At 40.1% G+C, this 21,874-nt stretch overlaps 1 protein-coding gene across 1 annotated transcript in view; it reads left to right on the forward strand.

Moving 5' to 3' along the window:
• Window positions 1–2,386: 2,386 nt before the first annotated feature.
• Window positions 2,387–21,874, forward strand: part of LOC133622522 (filamin A-interacting protein 1-like) — a 64,908-nt gene continuing 45,420 nt past the window's right edge. Inside the window, exon 1 of the mRNA XM_072915853.1 lies at window positions 2,387–2,671. The gene's annotated coding sequence lies outside the window, so the exon portion shown is untranslated. The remainder of the gene's footprint in view (window positions 2,672–21,874) is intronic.

Below are 21,874 nucleotides of genomic sequence, written 5' to 3' on the forward strand. Positions count from 1 at the left end.
ACACTCAGCTGCGAACCGATCCAGTGAGAGCTGAAGATCCTGGCCAGATGAAGCCATCAGGACCACATCATCTGCAAAAAGCAGAGACCTAATCCTGCAGCCACCAAACCAGATCCCCTCAACGCCTTGACTGCGCCTAGAAATTCCGTCCATAAAAGTTATGAACAGAATCGGTGACAAAGGGCAGCCTTGGCGGAGTCCAACCCTCACTGGAAACGTGTCCGACTTACTACCGGCAATGCGGACCAAGCTCTGGCACTGATCATACAGGGAGCGGACCGCCACAATCAGACAGTCCGATACCCCATAATCTCTGAGCACTCCCCACAGGACTTCCCGAGGGACACGATCGAATGCCTTCTCCAAGTCCACAAAACACATGTAGACTGGTTGGGCAAACTCCCATGCACCCTCAAGGACCCTGCCGAGAGTATAGAGCTGGTCCACAGTTCCACGACCAGGACGAAAACCACACTGTTCCTCCTGAATCCGAGGTTCGACTATCCGGCGTAGCCTCCTCTCCAGTACACCTGAATAGACCTTACCGGGAAGGCTGAGGAGTGTGATCCCACGATAGTTAGAACACACCCTCCGGTTCCCCTTCTTAAAGAGAGAAACCACCACCCCGGTCTGCCAATCCAGAGGTACCGCCCCCGATGTCCACGCGATGCTGCAGAGTCTTGTCAACCAAGACAGCCCCACAGCATCCAGAGCCTTAAGGAACTCCGGGCGGATACTATAGTTATACTCTGAAAAATACGGTAAATCTAAGGTTAAAGTATAGTGTATAAATGCAATGGCAGGAAATGTAGTCTCAATTTTTTACATTTTCTTTCGTACATGTACTGACTTAGTTGAATTTGTAAATTGAGACATAACATTAACATTGGTTCCACGTTGTTGTTTGGGAAATGACCAAATTTCAATAATCAAATCAACGTCACACTGCAAAAAGTCAGTGTTCAAAAACAATTTAAAAAAATACAAAAATTAGGGTTATTTTATTTGAACTAAGCAAAATTATCTGCTAATAGAACAAAAAAATTCGGCTTGTCAAGACTTTCCAAAACAAGTAAAATTAGCTAACCTCAATGAACCCAAAAATACCTTAAAATAAGTATATTCTCACTAATAACAAGTGCACTTTTCTTGGTAGAAAAAAAAAATAGACCTTTTTGCTCAATATGTTGAAAAATATTCTTAAATAAGTAAATGCTAGTGCCATTATCTTGACATAATGATATGCGCTCGACATTAGTTTTTTTTTCATGCTTGAAATGATAAATTATTACTTTAAAAAAGTAGTTTTATACTTGTGAGTGTTAATGACACAGCTTTGCAACAGTTGATATTCTAGTTTCAAGCATGTTTTACTCAATATACGTAGGTCATAAAATCTCAGCAACAAGCTGTAATATCTTACTGAGATCATTTAGGACCAAAACCCTTAAAACAAGTAAAACACTCTAACATAAAATCTGCTTAGTGAGAAGAATTATCTTCTCAGACAGAAAATAAGCAAATATCACCCTTATTTGAGATATTTCATCTTACTTAATAATAACTGGGATTTATATAGCGCTTTTCTAAGTACCCAAAGTCGCTTTACATGTAGAACCCATCAATCATTCACACCTGGTGGTGGTAAGCTACTTTCATAGCCACAGCTGCCCTGGGGTAGACTGACGGAAGCGTGGCTGCAATTTTGCGCCAACGGCCCCTCCGACCACCACCTATCATTCATCATTCAATTCACCGGTGTGAGTGGCACCGGGGGCAAAGGGTGAAGTGTCCCGCCCAAGGACACAACGGCAGCGATTTTTGGATGGTAAGAGGCGGGGAGCGAACCTGCAACCCTCAGGTTTCTGGCACGGTTGCTCTACCCACTACGCCATGCCGCCCCACTTAGATTTCATTTTTTGCAGTGAAGGGTTGGAATTGGGGGGTTAAATTATTCCCGGGCGTGGCCACCACTGCTGCTCACTGCTGCTGCTCACTGATCCCCTCAACCCCCAGGGGGGGGTGGAACAAGGGGATGGGTCAAATGCAGAATCATTGGTACTTTAACTTTAACTTTTTTTAGTGCCTCCCTCTCCTCAGGGGCTGCTTAGGCCTTGGGCTTCTGTCAGTGGCCATATGGTCGCGTCATAGCCGTGTGTGTGTGTGTGTGTGTGTGTGTGTGAGTACACTCAAGTGAATGTGTGTGTGTGTGTGGGTGGATGGGAGGGAGGGCAAGCCCGTGGCTCAAGGTGTCAGAAGGCAGGCTGTTTTAAATTTAACTGGCCGATATCTGCACGGCAGGTCCCATGCTCCCCCTCACTCAGAAAGACACACACTCATGCAAACACACACACACACACACACACACACACACACACACACACACACACACACACACACACACACACACACACACACACACACGCACACACACGCACAGGCTCAGACAGCAACGTGCCCGCACAGACTCAGTCTCAGACACCGTCGTGCACCACGCACACACAGCAGCAGCCGATCGGACCACCTGGATTATTTTGGGGGGGCCGTGTGGGGACCAGCCCAGGACATAGGCAGGAAGCGAGCAGAGAACGTTAAGGATAAACACTTCATCCGTGGCGGCGGACTCTGCAGCATCACAGCAGCACAGTTAACGGTCGCCTAGCTACCAGAGGTAAGACCAGAGAGGCGTGTGTGTGTGTGTGTGTGTGTGTGTGTGTGTCCCCTCATAAAATGTTTTGAATGCTGCACATGCATGGGGGGGGACTGCTGAGATTGCATTCCCTTCCCTCTGCACATGGGAGCACGTCTTCTTTGGATTGGAAACGCGGCACATTGGTGAAGTCCAAAAATTGCGGGCGGAACAGATATTGCACTCGCACCCTGCGGTCACATTGCACGCGTCAACGCTGCAGTGATGTCGGCGTCTACTAGGGAAAGTTTCGATGACCATAAGAACCCCGCTGCAGCCTTGTACTGTACCGGCATGTTTGGGCGGGGTGTGTGTCATCACCAAGCCAACACTCTGTTTGGAAACACACAAGGACAGCACAGCAGGGAGTCACTTAACAGTCAAATGTCACAATATTAAAGCATTTTTAATTGGCATTTAGTGTGTTTAGCCTGCAGGTGCAATTATTAACGAGTCAGCATTAATTCTTGATTTGCGATCTGATATCTACGTTTAAAATATTTTTAATTATTGTAAAAGTCAGATTGGCAAAATCAGATTATTGCAATGGATCCTATGCAGCGGGCCAAGGCCATTTTTAGCCTGCACTATTTTTTTTGGTAACACTTTAGTATGGGGAACATGTTCACCATTAATTAGTTGCTTATTAAAATAACAAAGACTTAATTTAGAGTATTTATATTATTCACAGGAGAATAATGCTGTATAATAGACTGTATTTATATTATTCACCTGTGAATAATGCTGTATAATAGACTGTATTTATATTATTCACCTGTGAATAATGCTGTATAATAGACTGTATTTATATTATTCACATGTGAATAATGCTGTATATTAAACTGTATTGATATTATTCACATGTGAATAATGCTGTATAATATACTGTATTTATATTATTCACCGGTGAATAATGCTGTATAATAGACTGTATTTATATTATTCACATGTGAATAATGCTGTATAATAGACTGTATTTATATTATTCACATGTGAATAATGCTGTATAATAAACTGTATTTATATTATTCACATGTGAATAATGCTGTATAATAAACTGTATTGATATTATTCACATGTGAATAATGCTGTATAATAGACTGTATTTATATTATTCACCTGTGAATAATGCTGTATAATAGACTGTATTTATATTATTCACCTGTGAATAATGCTGAATAATAGACTGTATTTATATTATTCACATGTGAATAATGCTGTATAATATACTGTATTTATATTATTCACCGGTGAATAATGCTGTATAATAGACTGTATTTATATTATTCACAGGTGAATAATGCTGTATACTAGACTGTATTTATATTATTCACAGGTGAATAATGTTGTATAATAGACTGTATTTATATTATTCACAGGTGAATAATGCTGTATAATACCCTGTATTTATATTATTCACCTGTGAATAATGCTGTATAAAAGACTGTATTTATATTATTCACATGTGAATAATGCTGTATAATAGACTATTTATATTATTCACATGTGAATAATGCTGTATAATAGACTGTATTTATATTATTCACATGTGAATAATGCTGTATAATAGACTGTATTTATATTATTCACCGGTGAATAACGCTGTATAATAGACTGAATTTATATTATTCACATGTGAATAATGCTGTATAATATAGTGTATTTATATTATTCACCGGTGAATAATGCTGTATAATAGACTGTATTTATATTATTCACATGTGAATAATGCTGTATAATAGACTGTATTTATATTATTCACATGTGAATAATGCTGTATAATAGACTGTATTTATATTATTCACATGTGAATAATGCTGTATAATATACTGTATTTATATTATTCACAGGTGAATAACGCTGTATAATAGACTGCATTTATATTATTCACATGTGAATAATGCTGTATAATAGACTGTATTTATATTATTCACATGTGAATAATGCTGTATAATAGACTGTATTTATATTATTCACATGTGAATAATAGACTGCATTTATATTATTCACAGGTGAATAATGCTGTATAGTAGACTGTATTTATATTATTCACCGGTGAATAATGCTGTATAATAGACTGTATTTATATTATTCACATGTGAATAATGCTGTATAATAAACTGTATTGATATTATTCACATGTGAATAATGCTGTATAATATACTGCATTTATATTATTCACCGGTGAATAATGCTGTATAATAGACTGTATTTATATTATTCACATGTGAATAATGCTGTATAATAGACTGTATTTATATTATTCACATGTGAATAATGCTGTATAATAGACTGTATTTATATTATTCACATGTGAATAATGCTGTATAATATACTGTATTTATATTATTCACAGGTGAATAACGCTGTATAATAGACTGCATTTATATTATTCACATGTGAATAATGCTGTATAATAGACTGTATTTATATTATTCACATGTGAATAATGCTGTATAATAGACTGTATTTATATTATTCACATGTGAATAATGCTGTATAATAGACTGCATTTATATTATTCACAGGTGAATAATGCTGTATAATAGACTGTATTTATATTATTCACATGTGAAAAATGCTGTATAATATACCATATTTATATTATTCACCGTTGAATAATGCTGTATAATAGACTGTATTTATATTATTCACATGTGAATAATGCTGTATAATATACTGTATTTATATTATTCACAGGTGAATAATGCTGTATAATAGACTGTATTTATATTATTCACATGTGAATAATGCTGTATAATAGACTATTTATATCATTCACCTGTGAATAATGCTGTATAATTTTCCTGAGGGAACTCTCCTGAAGGAATCAATAAAGTACTATCTATCTATCTATCTATCTATCTATCTATCTATCAAATAGACTGTATTTATGTTATTCACACGTGAATAATGCTGTATAATAGACTGTATTTATATTATTCACATGATATTTGCTTATTTTCTGTCTGATAAAATAATTCTTCTCACTAAGCAGATTTTATGTTAGAGTCTTTTACTTGTTTTAAGGGTTTTGTCCTAAATGATCTCAGTAAGATATTACAGCTTGTTGCTGAGATTTGATGACCTATATTGAGTAAAACATGCTTGAAAATAGAATATCTACTTATGCAAAGCTGTGCCATCAACACTTACAAGTATAAAACTACTTTTTTAAAGAAATAATTCTTACTTCAAGCATGAAAAAAAAAATCATGATGTCAAGATAATGGCACTAGCATTTACTTACCGTATTTTTGGGAGTATAAGTCGCACCGGTCGAAAATGCATAATAAAGAAGGAAAAAAACATATATAAGTCGCACTGGAGTATAAGTCGCATTTTTTGGGGAAATGTATTTGATAAAACCCAACACCAAGAATAGACATTTGAAAGGGAATTTAAAATAAATAAAGAATAGTGAATAACAGGCTGAATAAGTGTACGTTATATGAGGCATAAATAACCAACTGGTATGTTAACGTAACATATTATGGCAAGAGTCATTCAAATAACTATAACATATAGAACATGCTATACGTTTACCAAACAATCCGTCACTCCTAATCTTATACGTCTAGTCTCTTACGTGAATGAGCTAAATAATATTATTTGATATTTTACGGTAATGTGTTAATAATTTCACACATAAGTCGCTCCTGAGTATAAGGCGCACCCCTGGTCAAACTATGAAAAAAACTGCGACTTATAGTTATTAGTGAGAATATACTTATTTTAAGGTATTTTTTGGGTTCGTTGAGGTTAGCTACTTGTTTTGGAAAGTCTTGACAAGCCAAATTTTCTTGTTCTATTGGCAGATAATTTTGCTTAGTTCAAGTAAAATATTCCTAATTTTTGTATTTTTTTTTCTTGTTTTTGAACACTGACTTTTTGCAGTGTGTGTCTTACAGCAAATATTCTGTAATGATTTCCAATGCGTCTTGTCATGCTCAACGTGTGTGCTGGTTTTCGTGCCAATTGAAGACCCAGGTGGCGAGCGCTATTAACAGTATTATCTCACTCTCCAGCTGGTGCTGTGTGTAAGTTAGTTTTATCTGGGAGCCCCAAAATAAAAAATAAAAAATCCTTTTCACGATGTAGTAGTAATGTCGACCTATTTTTTGTCCTCTTTGGGAATCGATACACGGACAAACATTCTACTACGGCTAAAACAAACAGGCGTGATCCTGGCGCATTCTTGGATTTGGCATGCGACTGGAAGTGGCAGGTTGATCTGATTAAGTATGTCCGCTCGCAGGGCAGCAGGCCAACGCCTTCTGGTGCTGCTAATCTGCAGTAGCAGATTGTTTCGCCACTTTACAATTGAAGGACTCACGCGAGCCAAGAGTGTGAACGTCGGCAGTTTTACCAAGAGCTGGGGAGACGATATCAAAGGCTGGAGCCTTGGAGGCTTTCAATGTCTTTTAGTGACACACTGAGGCTGGTCACTTGTGGTTGTACTGCAGTCAGGCCTGCGTGGACCTTTGTATCTGGCAACATGCAGCGTTGACAACAAATATCAAGCCTTTGCAGGGATCTTACTTGAGGAGACAATTTCGAGGCGCTGACATCCCCAGTGGCGCTTTACAACAGCAGTAGGTCAGAGAAAAGTGCACCTTTCCGCTGATTGACAGTTTGGGGGTAGTAGGGCACAGGTTGTTAAGGTACTTTGAGCTTTACCAGCTGGAGGCCGGATTACGAGGTCTGGCTCTAAGGTTCTGTGTTGGGTTCATCAGTGACTCTCAAATGTGCCAACGAAATAAAAGCCACACTTGACGCTTCACCCCTTTCTGCAGTAGAAATCAGATGAGAGGAGAGAATTTGCGACTGAATCAAAATGAGAAAAGAAACTGGTGCATGTGGTGCTGCCCTGACTTGCATAATATGGCGTTTCCAATCATCTTTGCAGCTTTAATCAATCAATCAATCAATGTTTATTTATATAGCCCTAAATCACAAGTGTCTCAAAGGGCTGCACAATCCACAACGACATCCTCGGTTCAGATCCCACATCAGGGCAAGGAAGAAGTCACAACCCAGTGGGACGTCGATGTGAATGACTATTAGAAACCTTGGAGAGGACCGCAGATGTGGGTGACCCCGCCCCCTCTGGGGGAGACCGGATGCAATGGACGTCGAGTGGGTCTAGCATAATATTGTGAAAGTCCAGTCCATAGTGGATCTAACATAATAGTGAGAGTCCAGTCCATAGTGGGGTCAGCAGGAGACCATCCCGAGCGGAGACGGGTCAGCAGCGCAGAGATGTCCCCAACCGATGCACAGGCAAGCGGTCCACTCCGGGTCCCGACTCTGGACAGCCAGCACTTCATCCATGGCCACCGAACCTGTGCCACCCCTTCCACAAGGGAGAGGGGGGCAGAGCAGAAAATAAAATAAACGGCAGATCAACTGGTCTAAAAAGGAGGTCTATTTAAAAGCTAGAGTATACAAATGAGTTTTAAGATGGGACTTAAATGCTTCTACTGAGGTAGCACCTCTAACTGTTACCGGGAGGGCATTCCATAGTTCTGGAGCCCGAATAGAAAACGCTCTATAGCCCGCAGACTTTTTTTGGGGGCTCTGAGAATCACTAAAAAGCCGGAGTTCTTTGAACGCAGATTTCTTGCCGGGACATATGGTACAATACAATAGGCAAGATAGGATGGAACTAGACCGTTAATGAGCTTGTATCGGACGCCTCGGTCTCCTCGGACGCATCCTCGCTCATCCATGCGGACCGGACACTGGCCGTGAGCTGGAGTCGGCTCTCTTAGTTCAATCAATCAATCAATCAATGTTTATTTATATAGCCCTAAATCACAAGTGTCTCAAAGGGCTGCACAAGCCACACCGACATCCTCGGTACAGAGCCCACATAAGGGCAAGGAAAAACTCAACCCAGTGGGACGTCGATGTGAATGACTATGAGAAACCTTGGAGAGGACCGCATATGTGGGTAACCCCCTCCCCCTCTAGGGGAGACCGTATGCAATGGATGTCGAGTGGGTCTGACATAATATTGTGAAAGTCCAGTCCATAGTGGATCTAACATAATAGTGAGAGTCCAGTCCATAGTGGGGCCAGCAGGAGACCATCCCAAGCGGAGACGGGTCAGCAGCGCAGAGATGTCCCCAACCGATGCACAGGCGAGCGGTCCACTCCGGGTCCCGACTCTGGACAGCCAGCACTTCATCCATGGCCACCGAACCTGTGCCACCCCTTCCACAAGGGAGAGGGGGGCAGAGCAGAAAATAAAATAAACGGCAGATCAACTGGTCTAAAAAGGAGGTCTATTTAAAAGCTAGAGTATACAAATGAGTTTTAAGATGGGACTTAAATGCTTCTACTGAGGTAGCATCTCTAACTGTTACCGGGAGGGCATTCCATAGTTCTGGAGCCCGAATAGAAAACGCTCTATAGCCCGCAGACTTTTTTTTGGGGCTCTGAGAATCACTAAAAAGCCGGAGTTCTTTGAACGCAGATTTCTTGCCGGGACATATGGTACAATACAATAGGCAAGATAGGATGGAACTAGACCGTTAATGAGCTTGTATCGGACGCCTCGGTCTCCTCGGACGCATCCTCGCTCATCCATGCGGACCGGACACTGGCCGTGAGCTGGTGGGCGGCCGAGGGTGGAGTCGGCTCTCTTAGTTCAATCAATCAATCAATCAATGTTTATTTATATAGCCCTAAATCACAAGTGTCTCAAAGGGCTGCACAAGCCACACCGACATCCTCGGTACAGAGCCCACATAAGGGCAAGGAAAAACTCAACCCAGTGGGACGTCGATGTGAATGACTATGAGAAACCTTGGAGAGGACCGCATATGTGGGTAACCCCCTCCCCCTCTAGGGGAGACCGTATGCAATGGATGTCGAGTGGGTCTGACATAATATTGTGAAAGTCCAGTCCATAGTGGATCTAACATAATAGTGAGAGTCCAGTCCATAGTGGGGCCAGCAGGAGACCATCACAGAACTTTCCTCCAGAAGGTCTTATCTTTGTCCATGTGATGTCAGCCAATTTAGTGTCATCAGGCAAGATGGAAAAATAGCATTTCAAATGATACAAGCCAAAAAAAAAGCTTCCTCTCTTCTTCTTTTGACACCTTCTAGTCTTTCTCTCCTGGTCCAACAGGCCTCTCTTTTTCACTTGTCGGAGATTTCTTTCTCCAATGCTGTGCATGGTCACCGGTCAATTAAAGGGCACATAAAGACAATACCTGTCAACATTTGCATTTGAAAATAAGGGAAAAGGAGGGAAAAGAAAATGTTTTAGGGAAATTAAATATGGTAAAAATATGGAAAGCGAGAAAAAGGGCAAAATACGGTAGTTTCTTTGAAAAACAGACGCATTGACAGGTATGCATTTAGAAACAATGTAGAATATTATCCCTTTATTTCCAGTACATGCTGTTTTTACAATATTTCATTGCACTCTGTGGCACGCTGAGGCACCAAGCAACGGCCGAGAGGTCGACCGGTCCAAATCAAAGTGTGGAATGAGGGCCACATGACGCTCACTGACTCGTTACGGCTCCCCGGATCGAGTTTCACTAGTAGAATCGCTGCCACTCAGAGCTCTGGGAAAAGAGCGCTATTTTTACTCCAGCAGAAACGCCAATGTTGTCCAACATTAGCCTTGCTCTGAGCTTGACCCGCGGTCCAAACAGCCCAAATAAGTCCAAGGAAGTTAGCGATGATCAGGATAAATGTACATAATTGGTGTTCAATCCGGGGGTCAGCAACCATGCGGCTCTTTAGTGACCTGGAGCATTTATAAAAAAGGATTGAAAATGGAAAAAGATGGGGGGGAAAATAATTTTTTTGTTATAGTATGTTTTTAGTTTGAGGACACAAACCTTCCGCAATTGTTAGAAAGCCCACTGTTTAATATGTTTGTGTGTATGCTTCACTGATGACACTATTTGGTGAACATCCTTTTGTCCTACTAATTTTGGAGGTTCTTGAACTCACCATAGTGTGGACTGTGACGCAACCGTTTGTTTACATGTAAAATCTTCCACTCCTTTGTCTCATTTTGTCCACCAAAAGTTTTATACTGTGCGTGAACGCACAAAGGTGCGCTTTGTTGATGTTATTGACTTGCTGGAGTGCTAATCAGGCATATTTGGTCACTGCACGACTGCAAGCTAATCCATGCTAACATGCTATTTAGGCTAGCTGTATGTACATATTGCATCATTATGCCTCATTTGTAGCTATATTTGATCTCATTTAATATCCTTTACTTGTATCGTCTTTGTATATAATTTAGTTTTGCATGTCTCATGACACATTATATGTATGTAATATTGGCCGCATTTCAGATAGTTGATTGTGTGCCATGTTGTTCCAGACCACAGCAAACATTACCTAGCTTGCCAAAGATTGTAATAAATCTACAGGTAAAAGCCAGTAAATTAGAATATTTTGAAAAACTTGATTTATTTCAGTAATTGCATTCAAAAGGTGTAACTTGTACATTATATTTATTCATTGCACACAGACTGATGCATTCAAATGTTTATTTCATTTAATTTTGATGATTTGAAGTGGCAACAAATGAAAATCCAAAATTCCGTGTGTCACAAAATTAGAATATTACTTAAGGCTAATACAAAAAAGGGATTTTTAGAAATGTTGGCCAACTGAAAAGTATGAAAATGAAAAATATGAGCATGTACAATACTCAATACTTGGTTGGAGCTCCTTTTGCCTCAATTACTGCGTTAATGCGGCGTGGCATGGAGTCGATGAGTTTCTGGCACTGCTCAGGTGTTATGAGAGCCCAGGTTGCTCTGATAGTGGCCTTCAACTCTTCTGCGTTTTTGGGTCTGGCATTCTGCATCTTCCTTTTCACAATACCCCACAGATTTTCTATGGGGCAAAGGTCAGGGGAGTTGGCGGGCCAATTTAGAACAGAAATACCATGGTCCGTAAACCAGGCACGGGTAGATTTTGCGCTGTGTGCAGGCGCCAAGTCCTGTTGGAACTTGAAATCTCCATCTCCATAGAGCAGGTCATCAGCAGGAAGCATGAAGTGCTCTAAAACTTGCTGGTAGACGGCTGCGTTGACCCTGGATCTCAGGAAACAGAGTGGACCGACACCAGCAGATGACATGGCACCCCAAACCATCACTGATGGTGGAAACTTTACACTAGACTTCAGGCAACGTGGATCCTGTGCCTCTCCTGTCTTCCTCCAGACTCTGGGACCTCGATTTCCAAAGGAAATGCAAAATTTGCATGGTTGGGTGATGGTTTGGGGTGCCATGTCATCTGCTGGTGTCGGTCCACTCTGTTTCCTGAGATCCAGGGTCAACGCAGCCGTCTACCAGCAAGTTTTAGAGCACTTCATGCTTCCTGCTGCTGACCTGCTCTATGGAGATGGAGATTTCAAGTTCCAACAGGACTTGGCGCCTGCACACAGCGCAAAATCTACCCGTGCCTGGTTTACGGACCATGGTATTTCTGTTCTAAATTGGCCCACCAACTCCCCTGACCTTAGCCCCATAGAAAATCTGTGGGGTATTGTGAAAAGGAAGATGCAGAATGCCAGACCCAAAAACGCAGAAGAGTTGAAGGCCACTATCAGAGCAACCTGGGCTCTCATAACACCTGAGCAGTGCCAGAAACTCATCGACTCCATGCCACGCCGCATTAACGCAGTAATTGAGGCAAAAGGAGCTCCAACCAAGTATTGAGTATTGTACATGCTCATATTTTTCATTTTCATACTTTTCAGTTGGCCAACATTTCTAAAAATCCCTTTTTTGTATTAGCCTTAAGTAATATTCTAATTTTGTGACACACCGAATTTTGGATTTTCATTTGTTGCCACTTCAAATCATCAAAATTAAATGAAATAAACATTTGAATGCATCAGTCTGTGTGCAATGAATACATATAATGTGCAAGTTACACCTTTTGAATGCAATTACTGAAATAAATCAAGTTTTTCAAAATATTCTAATTTACTGGCTTTTACCTGTATTAGAAGACAGCCTGCCGTTTCCTTTAACTTGGACACTCACATCTATACCTTTGGCCATTAAAAGTCAGTAATCTCACCTTCTGAGTAGCCTCTGATTTACTAATGGTTTCTAATGTTGTAAAAATGTGTAGAATGAATATTACATTTCAACATTTCTGTCAACAAACATTTGCTTCAGCCTGCGACACATAGTCATTTTGATAGTAGGCTAGTATAGCTAATATAGACACTTACATCATGTGTTGACTTTATTATATCTCTTATATATGGCTTTTCATTTTTTGTGGCTCCAGACAGATTTGTTTTTTGTATTTTTGGTCCAATATGGCTCTCTCAACGTTTTTGGGTTGCCGACCCCTGCCTTAGTCCAACGATTGTCTCAAATTAACAGCTCACGGGCTATTTGCAGCCTATAGGCCCATTATTTATTCAAGTGTTACAAGGCCCACACACCCTGGGTGGCTAATAGTGGAATATTTGATTGCAATCTTGAATCCTGCTACAAAGAATAATACAAAATACCAGCACAAACACAAAAATGACGACAATTGAGGATTAGTCATCACAAAGAAAACAACTTCCTATAAGCAAACAGACGCGTCTGACAATTTCCTGGGAGACTTAACAGTGTCAAAATTCTAAAGAAAAGTCGATTACATTTTACATTTGTAATGACTTAAAACCTACCATACCTTCCCGATCACTATAGCTGTTGCTCAAAGTAGGTAACAAATTTAGTCGCATGGATAAAATGGTTCTTAACATTTTGACCACTCAAATACAAACCCCGTTTCCATATGAGTTGGGAAATTGTGTTAGATGTAAATATAAACGGAATACAATGATTTGCAAATCCTTTTCAACTCAATTGAATGCACTACAAAGACAACATATTTGATGTTCAAACTCATAAACGTTATTGTTTATTGGAAATAATAATTAACTTAAAATTTCATGGCTGCAACACGTGACAAAGTAGTTTGGAAAGGGCATGTTCAACACTGTGTTACATGGCCTTTCCTTTTAACACTCAGTAAATGTTTGGGAACTGAGGAGACACATTTTTGAAGCTTCTCAGGTGGAATTCTTTCCCATTCTTGCTTGATGTACAGCTTAAGTTGTTCAACAGTCCGGGGGTCTCCGTTGTGCTATTTTAGGCTTCATAATGCGCCACACATTTTCAACGGGAGACAGGTCTGGACTACAGGAAGGCCAGTCTAGTACCCGCACTCTTTTACTATGAAGCCACGTTGATGTAACACGTGGCTTGGCATTGTCTTGCTGAAATAAGCAGGGGCGTCCATGGTAACGTTGCTTGGATGGCAACATATGTTGCTCCAAAACCTGTATGTACCTTTCAGCATTAATGGCGCCTTCACAGATGTGTAAGTTACCCATGTCTTGGGCACTAATACACCCCCATACCATCAAAGATGCTGGCTTTTCAACTTTGCGCCTTTGACAATCCGCATGGTTCTTTTCCTCTTTGGTCCTGAGGACACGACGTCCACAGTTTCCAAAAACAATTTGAAATGTGGACTCGTCAGACCACAGAACACTTTTCCACTTTGTATCAGTCCATCTTAGATGAGCTCAGGCCCAGCGAAGCCGACGGCGTTTCTGGGTGTTGTTGATAAACGGTTTTCGCCTTGCATAGGAGAGTTTTAACTTGCACTTACAGATGTAGCGACCAACTGTAGTTACTGACAGTGGGTTTTTGAAGTGTTCCTGAGCTCATGTGGTGATATCCTTTACACACTGATGTCGCTTGTTGATGCAGTACAGCCTGAGGGATCGAAGGTCACGGGCTTAGCTGCTTACGTGCAGTGATTTCTCCAGATTCCCTGAACCCTTTGATGATATTACGGACCGTAGATGGTGAAATCCCTAAATTCCTTGCAATAGCTGGTAGAGAAAGGTTTTTCTTAAACTGTTCAACAATTTGCTCACGCATTTGTTGACAAAGTGGTGACCCTCGCCCCATCCTTGTTTGTGAATGACTGAGCATTTCATGGAATCTACTTTTACACCCAATCATGGCACCCACCTGTTCCCAATTAGCCTGCACACCTGTGGGATGTTCCAAATAAGTGTTTGATGAGCATTCCTCAACTTTATCAGTATTTATTGCCACCTTTCCCAACTTCTTTGTCACGTGTTGCTGGCATCAAATTCTAAAGTTAATGATTATTTGCAAAAAAAAATGTTTATCAGTTTGAACATCAAATATGTTGTCTTTGTAGCATATTCAACTGAATATGGGTTGAAAATGATTTGCAAATCATTGTATTCCGTTTATATTTACATCTAACACAATTTCCCAACTCATATGGAAACGGGGTTTGTATTAACACTGAATTAAAATCTAAATATTAATTTGGATCGTATTCATTAACTATATCCAAACTGCTTACAGTTTACCCGGATACCTTTTTTTTGTTTTTAAATATAAAAATAAAAATAATCAAATATACTGCAAAATAAGAGACTCATAGAAACTGATGAAAAATACACGTACATACAACCACTCAGAGCAAAAATAAATACATTCTAAGTAAATTAATTAGAAATAATATTATTCATATATATGTAAATTGTCAATAAAACTAAAGTGCAAGTGAAAACACATGTTCCCCACTTTAGTCATAATTCTGGCGCTTAAGAAACCTCTCTGATTTTTAGCTCCAGACTTAGTTTGATATTGTCATTACTGCCACAAGTGGTAAACAAGTGTATTACAACTAAGTACCGCTGCGACCCACATGGACCGCAGCTGAGAAATAGATCTTTTTCTTTGCGGCCCCTATAGTTACGTAACACTGCTCTAGTGGACCTCGGTAGAACTGAGTTTAAGACCCCCCTGGTCTACAAGTTTCCACCATGAATTAGGTTATTTTTGAAGGTCACTCGATCAATCAATCAATGTTTACTTATATAGCCCTAAATCACGAGTGTCTCAAAGGGCTGCACAAGCCACAACGACATCCTCGGCTCAGATCCCACATCAGGGCAAGAACAAATTCAACCCAATGGGATGACAATGAGAAACTTTGGAGGGGACCGCAGATGTGGGGACGTCGAGTGGATCTAGCATAATATTGTGAGAGTCCAGTCCATAGTGGATCTAACATAATAGTGAGAGTCCAGTCCATAGTGAATCTAACATAAAATTGTGAAAATCCAGTCCATAGTGGATCTACCATAATATTATGAGAGTCCAGTCCATAGTGGATCTAACATAATAGTGAGAGTCCAGTCCATAGTGGATCTAACATAATAGTGAGAGTCCAGTCCATAGTGGATCTAACATAGTATTGTGAGAGTCCAGTCCATAGTGGATCTAACATAATAGTGAGAGTCCAGTCCATAGTGGATCCATCATAATAATGTGATAGTCCAGTCCATAGTGGATCCAACATAATAATGTGATAGTCCAGTCCAAAGTGGATCTAACATAACAATGTGAGAGTCCAGTCCATAGTGGATCCAACATAATAATGTGATAGTCCAGTCCAAAGTGGATCTACCATAATAGTGTGAGAGTCCAGTCCATAGTGGATCTAACATAATTGTGTGAGAGTCCAGTCCATAGTGGATCTAACATAATAGTGAGAGAGTCCAGTCCATAGTGGATCTAACATAATAGTGAGAGTCCAGTCCATAGTGGATCTAACATAATAGTTAGAGTCCAGGTCATACTGGATCTAATATAATAGTGTGAGAGTCCAGTCCATAGTAGATCTAACATAATAGTGAGAGTCCAGTCCATTGTGGATCTTACATAATAGTGAGAGTCCAGTCTATAGTGGATCTTACATAATAGTGAGAGTCCAGTCCATACTGGATCTAACATAATAGTGAGAGTCCAGTCCATATTATGGATCTAACATAATAGTGAGAGTCCAGTCCATAGTGGATCTAACATAATAGTGAGAGTCCAGTCCATAGTGGATCTAACATAATAGTGAGAGTCCAGTCCATAGTGGATCTAACATAATAATGTGAGAGTCCAGTCCATAGTGGATCTAACATAATAGTGAGAGTCCAGTCCATAGTGGATCTAACATAATAGTTAGAGTCCAGTCCATACTGGATCTAACATAATAGTGAGAGTCCAGTCCATAGTGGATCTAACATAACAATGTGAGAGTCCAGTCTATAGTGGATCTAACATAATAATGTGAGAGTCCAGTCCATAGTGGATCTAACATAATAATGTGAGAGTCCAGTCCATAGTGGCTCTAACATAATAGTGTGAGAGTCCAGTCCATAGTGGATCTAACATAATTGTGTGAGAGTCCAGTCCATAGTGGATCTAACATAATAGTGAGAGTCCAGTCCATAGTGGATCTAACATAATAGTTAGAGTCCAGTCCATAGTGGATCTAACATAATAGTGAGAGTCCAGTCCATAGTGGATCTAACAAAATAGTGAGATTCCAGTCCATAGTGGATCTAACATTATAGTGAGAGTCCAGTCCATACTGGATCTAATATAATAGTGTGAGAGTCCAGTCCATAGTAGATCTAACATAATAGTGAGAGTCCAGTCCATAGTGGATCTTACATAATAGTGAGAGTCCAGTCCATAGTGGATCTAACATAATAGTGAGAGAGTCCAGTCCATAGTGGATCTAACATAATAGTGAGAGTCCAGTCCATAGTGGATCTAACATAATAGTTAGAGTCCAGTCCATAGTGGATCTAACATAATAGTGAGAGTCCAGTCCATAGTGGATCTAACATAATAGTGAGAGTCCAGTCCATAGTGGATCTAACATAATAGTGAGAGTCCAGTCCATAGTGGATCTAACAAAATAGTGAGAGTCCAGTCCATAGTGGATCTAACATAATATTGAGAGTCCAGTCCATAGTGGATCTTACATAATAGTCCAGTCCATAGTGGGGCCAGCAGGGGATCATCTTGAGTGTAGACAAGTCAGCAGCGCAGAGACGTCCCCAACTGATGCACAGATGAATGGTCCACCCTGGGTCCCGACTTTGAACAGAACAGAAAAGAAACGGCAGATCAACTGGTCTAAAAAGGGGGTCTATTTAAAGACTAGAGTATACAAATGAGTTTTAAGATGGGACTTAAATGCTTCTACTGAGGTAGCATCTCTAACTTTTACCGGGAGGGCATTCCAGAGTACATCATCTAATTCAGAGAATTAATGTTTGTCTGGTCACTAATGGCTCAATCCTCAGTTTGCGTCCACGGAATAATCACTTTCCGCAAGTTTACTTGCAGACAATACAAGGACACGGATAATTTTGAAACATTTTTTAATATTTAAAATATTTGTTTTTGTCACCTGCAAAGCTCACATTTGGCAGTACGTCATGGCCTTCATTCACTGCAAAAATTCAGTGTTCAAAAACAAGGAAAAAAAATACAAAAACTAGGGGTATTTTATTTGAACTAAGCAAAATTATCTGCCAATAGAACAAGAAAATTCGGCTTGTCAAGAATTTCCAAAACGAGTAAAATTAGCTAACCTCAATGAACCCAAAAATACCTTAAAATAAGTATATTCTCACTAATAACAAGTGCACTTTTCTTGATAGAAAAAAAAGAGACATTTTTGCTCAATATATTGAAAAATATTCTTAAATTAAGTAAATGCTAGTGCCATTATCTTGACATAATGATATGCGCTCGGCATCATGATTTTTTTTTCATGCTTGAAGTAAGAAATGATTACTTTAAAAAAGTAGTTTTATACTTGTGAGTGTTGATGACACAGCTTTGCAACACTTGATATTCTAATTTCAAGCATGTTTTACTCAATATAGGTCATCAAATCTCAGCTACAAGCTGTAATATCTTACTGACATCATTTAGGACCAAAACCCTTAAAACAAGTAAAACACTCTAATATAAAATCTGCTAAGTGAGAAAAATTATCTTATCAGACATAAAATAAGCAAATATCACCCTTATTTGAGATATTTCATCTTACTTAGATTTCAGTTTTTGCAGTGTTGTAATAATAATAATAATAATAATAGATTTTATTTGTAAAAATCACTTTACACAACCTCAAAGTGCTACAGTGTATTAAAAAAAAATAATTAAAAAATAAAAAGAAAAAAGAAAAGAAAATTAAAAGATAATAATAAAAAAAATAAAGACTAGAACAGCCAAATAGCTAAAACTAGTATGCATATATCTAAAAAAAAAATAAAGAAGGGTTTTTAAGCCTTTTTTAAAAGCATCCACAGTCTGTGGTGCCCTCAGGTGGTCAGGGAGAGCGTTCCACAGACTGGGAGCGGCGTTCGTAGTTTTGTCCTCGGAGGTCGAAGGAGGTTAGCCTGTCTGGAGCGGAGGTGTCGTGTGGAGGATTTGGGGGTGAGTAGTTCTTTGAGGTAGAGGGGGGGCATTTCCATGGAGGCACTGGTGGGTTAGTAGGGAGACTTTGAATTCCATCCTGAGTGTTGTAATTAGCATGGGCACTTTGTGTTAACTACCTGGCAGGTTGAACCTGGACTCCCATGTAGTTCTGCTTGACGAGGGCCGGGACTTTCCATGATGCAGCACAAATCCTGTAGGGGGTGCACATACTGACCCCCCACCCGCCCCGAGCCTTGCTGGTTTAGATGCACACACAATCCTCAAACATCTCTGCATTTGGTATCCAGCGGCTATTTCTGCATTGTACTCCCAAGAGGGACTCGACTTTGCCTGTGAAATTCCTGCCACGTGTAACATGATTAGCTAAAGTGACACAGGTGGCGGGCCACGGCTAAATATTCTTGCCAGCGTGGGGGCCGTGCCACGGACGCTACCCCCCCTTTTTGAGCCGCCATTGTTGCCTTGTGATGTGTTTGCTTGTTGTCACGGAGACGACTCCGACTGGCCTTCGGTGTCTGTTACTTTGCTTACGGAGCTCGCAGGGCAACTCCTACCCACCTTTGATATTTAGCCAAGGCTATATTGGAGATGAACAAGAACCAACGGAGGTTAAGGCATTAAATAAAACTCGAACTTGCAACTCGGACAACATCAGTTAGGTCGCTGCCTGCCTCGGCGGTGCGAGGCCAGGAGGAACTCTAAGTTTAGCAATGAGCAGCTGGGAACCCAGGCGGTGAGAGATGGTACAATTTGCAGTTCAGTTTGAGTGACAGTCTTTGTTTTCCTAACTTATTAATTAGTAGTGGATCAATTAGCAGCTAACGAGCCAGACTTTTCCCTCAGGAGTCAGCTGACCTCAGACGATGTCATTGTGTGTGTTTCCCTTCTATGGATATTCTTGGAGAGCAGACTTCTCAAAGCCAGAAGGCAGTGGGGTGAGGCCCTGAAATAATGCCCACCAACAAAAGTGACAGATTGCTGACCATCCCATAAACCCATAATCTGCTGTCAGCCCTCGAATGGGGGCTAAAACCCACAGAAGAACGTGTACGTCTTAATCCTGACCAAATGGTCTAAATAGACCCTTTAATACCTGCAGGGTCGACTGACTGTTACTGTCAAACATGCAGAAGCGGAGCTAAAAAATGTCTCTTATATCTCAGTGCAGGTGAAAGATTATTTTTGCAACAACACATCAACAGTAGGATAAAACTAACCTGTCTCACGACGGTCTAAGACCAGCTCGCATTCCCTATAAGCTTCCCCAACACAACCACAATATGTTATTTCAGAATAAAATGGTACACAACAAAAATGTGCTAAATGAGGAGGGGACTAGTGACTAGTGTTGGGTTAGTTACTGCAAACCAGTAACTAGTTACAGTTTTTAGTTACTTTATATCAAAAGTAACTCAGTTACTTACACCAAAAAGTAATGCGCTACTGTGAAAATTAACTATTTAGTTACTTATATATATTTTATATTTTTTTATTTTTTAAGGCCCCCTTTAATGCCCTTTTAGCTTTTATTTCAGTACTGTTATTTCACTGGAAAATAATACAATCTGTTGATCAACTTGACATGCATTTGCATCACTGAACTCTGCTAAGCAATGTGGTCTACATACAACACACAAAGATATGTTTCAAAGGGCCAATTTATTTCAGGCCAGAACAAATTGACAAAACTATTTTAAATAGCTGCAACATAACAAACATAAGTAACAAACAACATAGCTGTAAACCAAGGAAGGCACACACTACATACACAAAGCCTAACCAGGCGTTTTCTCTCTCAAGGAATTGTGAAATAAAATCATGTCTGAAGCCCAGAACCCTCTACGCATTTCCCCAGTTTTAGTTTAGAGATAAGGAAAGATTGGCCTGGCCCACTAGCATCCCTCTTTATGTTTGTGAATTTTATAGTCTATACATTTAGAGTGATGTGATAAACACTCTAGAAGTTTAGAATGAAAGAGTATATAAGATAATTGACAGAGTGTGTGTAGTGCCTCGTTAAAATCCAGCCGCTGTTGCTTAGGAGGTGAAGTGTGTCTCTCTTTACTAGCTTCGTCGAAGCATGTTGCTTTTGTAGCTGTTTCAGCAGATTTGAATTGCTAGGATAGGATCTTTGATCCAAGACACAACTTACATTTAACTAAAATGTTATCTTCTCTGTGGTCGACAAAAGAAAAGTAGTGAGAATATCTCCATGTTAAGAAACTCGACTTCTGGCTCCGCCATGATGTAAACACAGACACGCCCCAACCCACACAAACACACACACACACACACACATACACATACACACACACACACATACACGCATACACAGCGCGCTCCTCTTTTCCGGTTGCCTCTTCTGCAGCGCTCCAATAAAACACTCAGATCTTCTCAGTTTCTAGCCGATACTACATACAAAATAATGTAAAATAACGCAGTAATGCATCATGTAGTAACGGTAACTGAGTTACTGAATATAAAAAATAATGCGTTAGATTACTATTTACCGTCAAAAGTAACGGTGTTACAGTAACGCGTTAGTCCCAACACTCATGGTGACAGACATGCGACTGGGAAATATTGCAAGATAAAAACGCTGCTATCACATAAACGTTGAGGGATCATAACCAATGCAAAAAAAAAATATGTAGAAAATACCAAAAGCCTACACAACCCCTTTAAACCCTTTCGAAACGTAGCAAAGAAAAAGAAAAAAGAAAAATAGTGAGAATATCTCCATGTTAAGAAACTCGACTTCTGGCTCCGCCATGATGTAAACACAGACACGCCCCAACCCACACACACACACACACACACACACACGCAC

Source organism: Nerophis lumbriciformis, linkage group LG23 (genome assembly GCF_033978685.3).
Source record: "Nerophis lumbriciformis linkage group LG23, RoL_Nlum_v2.1, whole genome shotgun sequence".
In the NCBI taxonomy this organism is placed as follows: Eukaryota; Metazoa; Chordata; class Actinopteri; order Syngnathiformes; family Syngnathidae; genus Nerophis; species Nerophis lumbriciformis.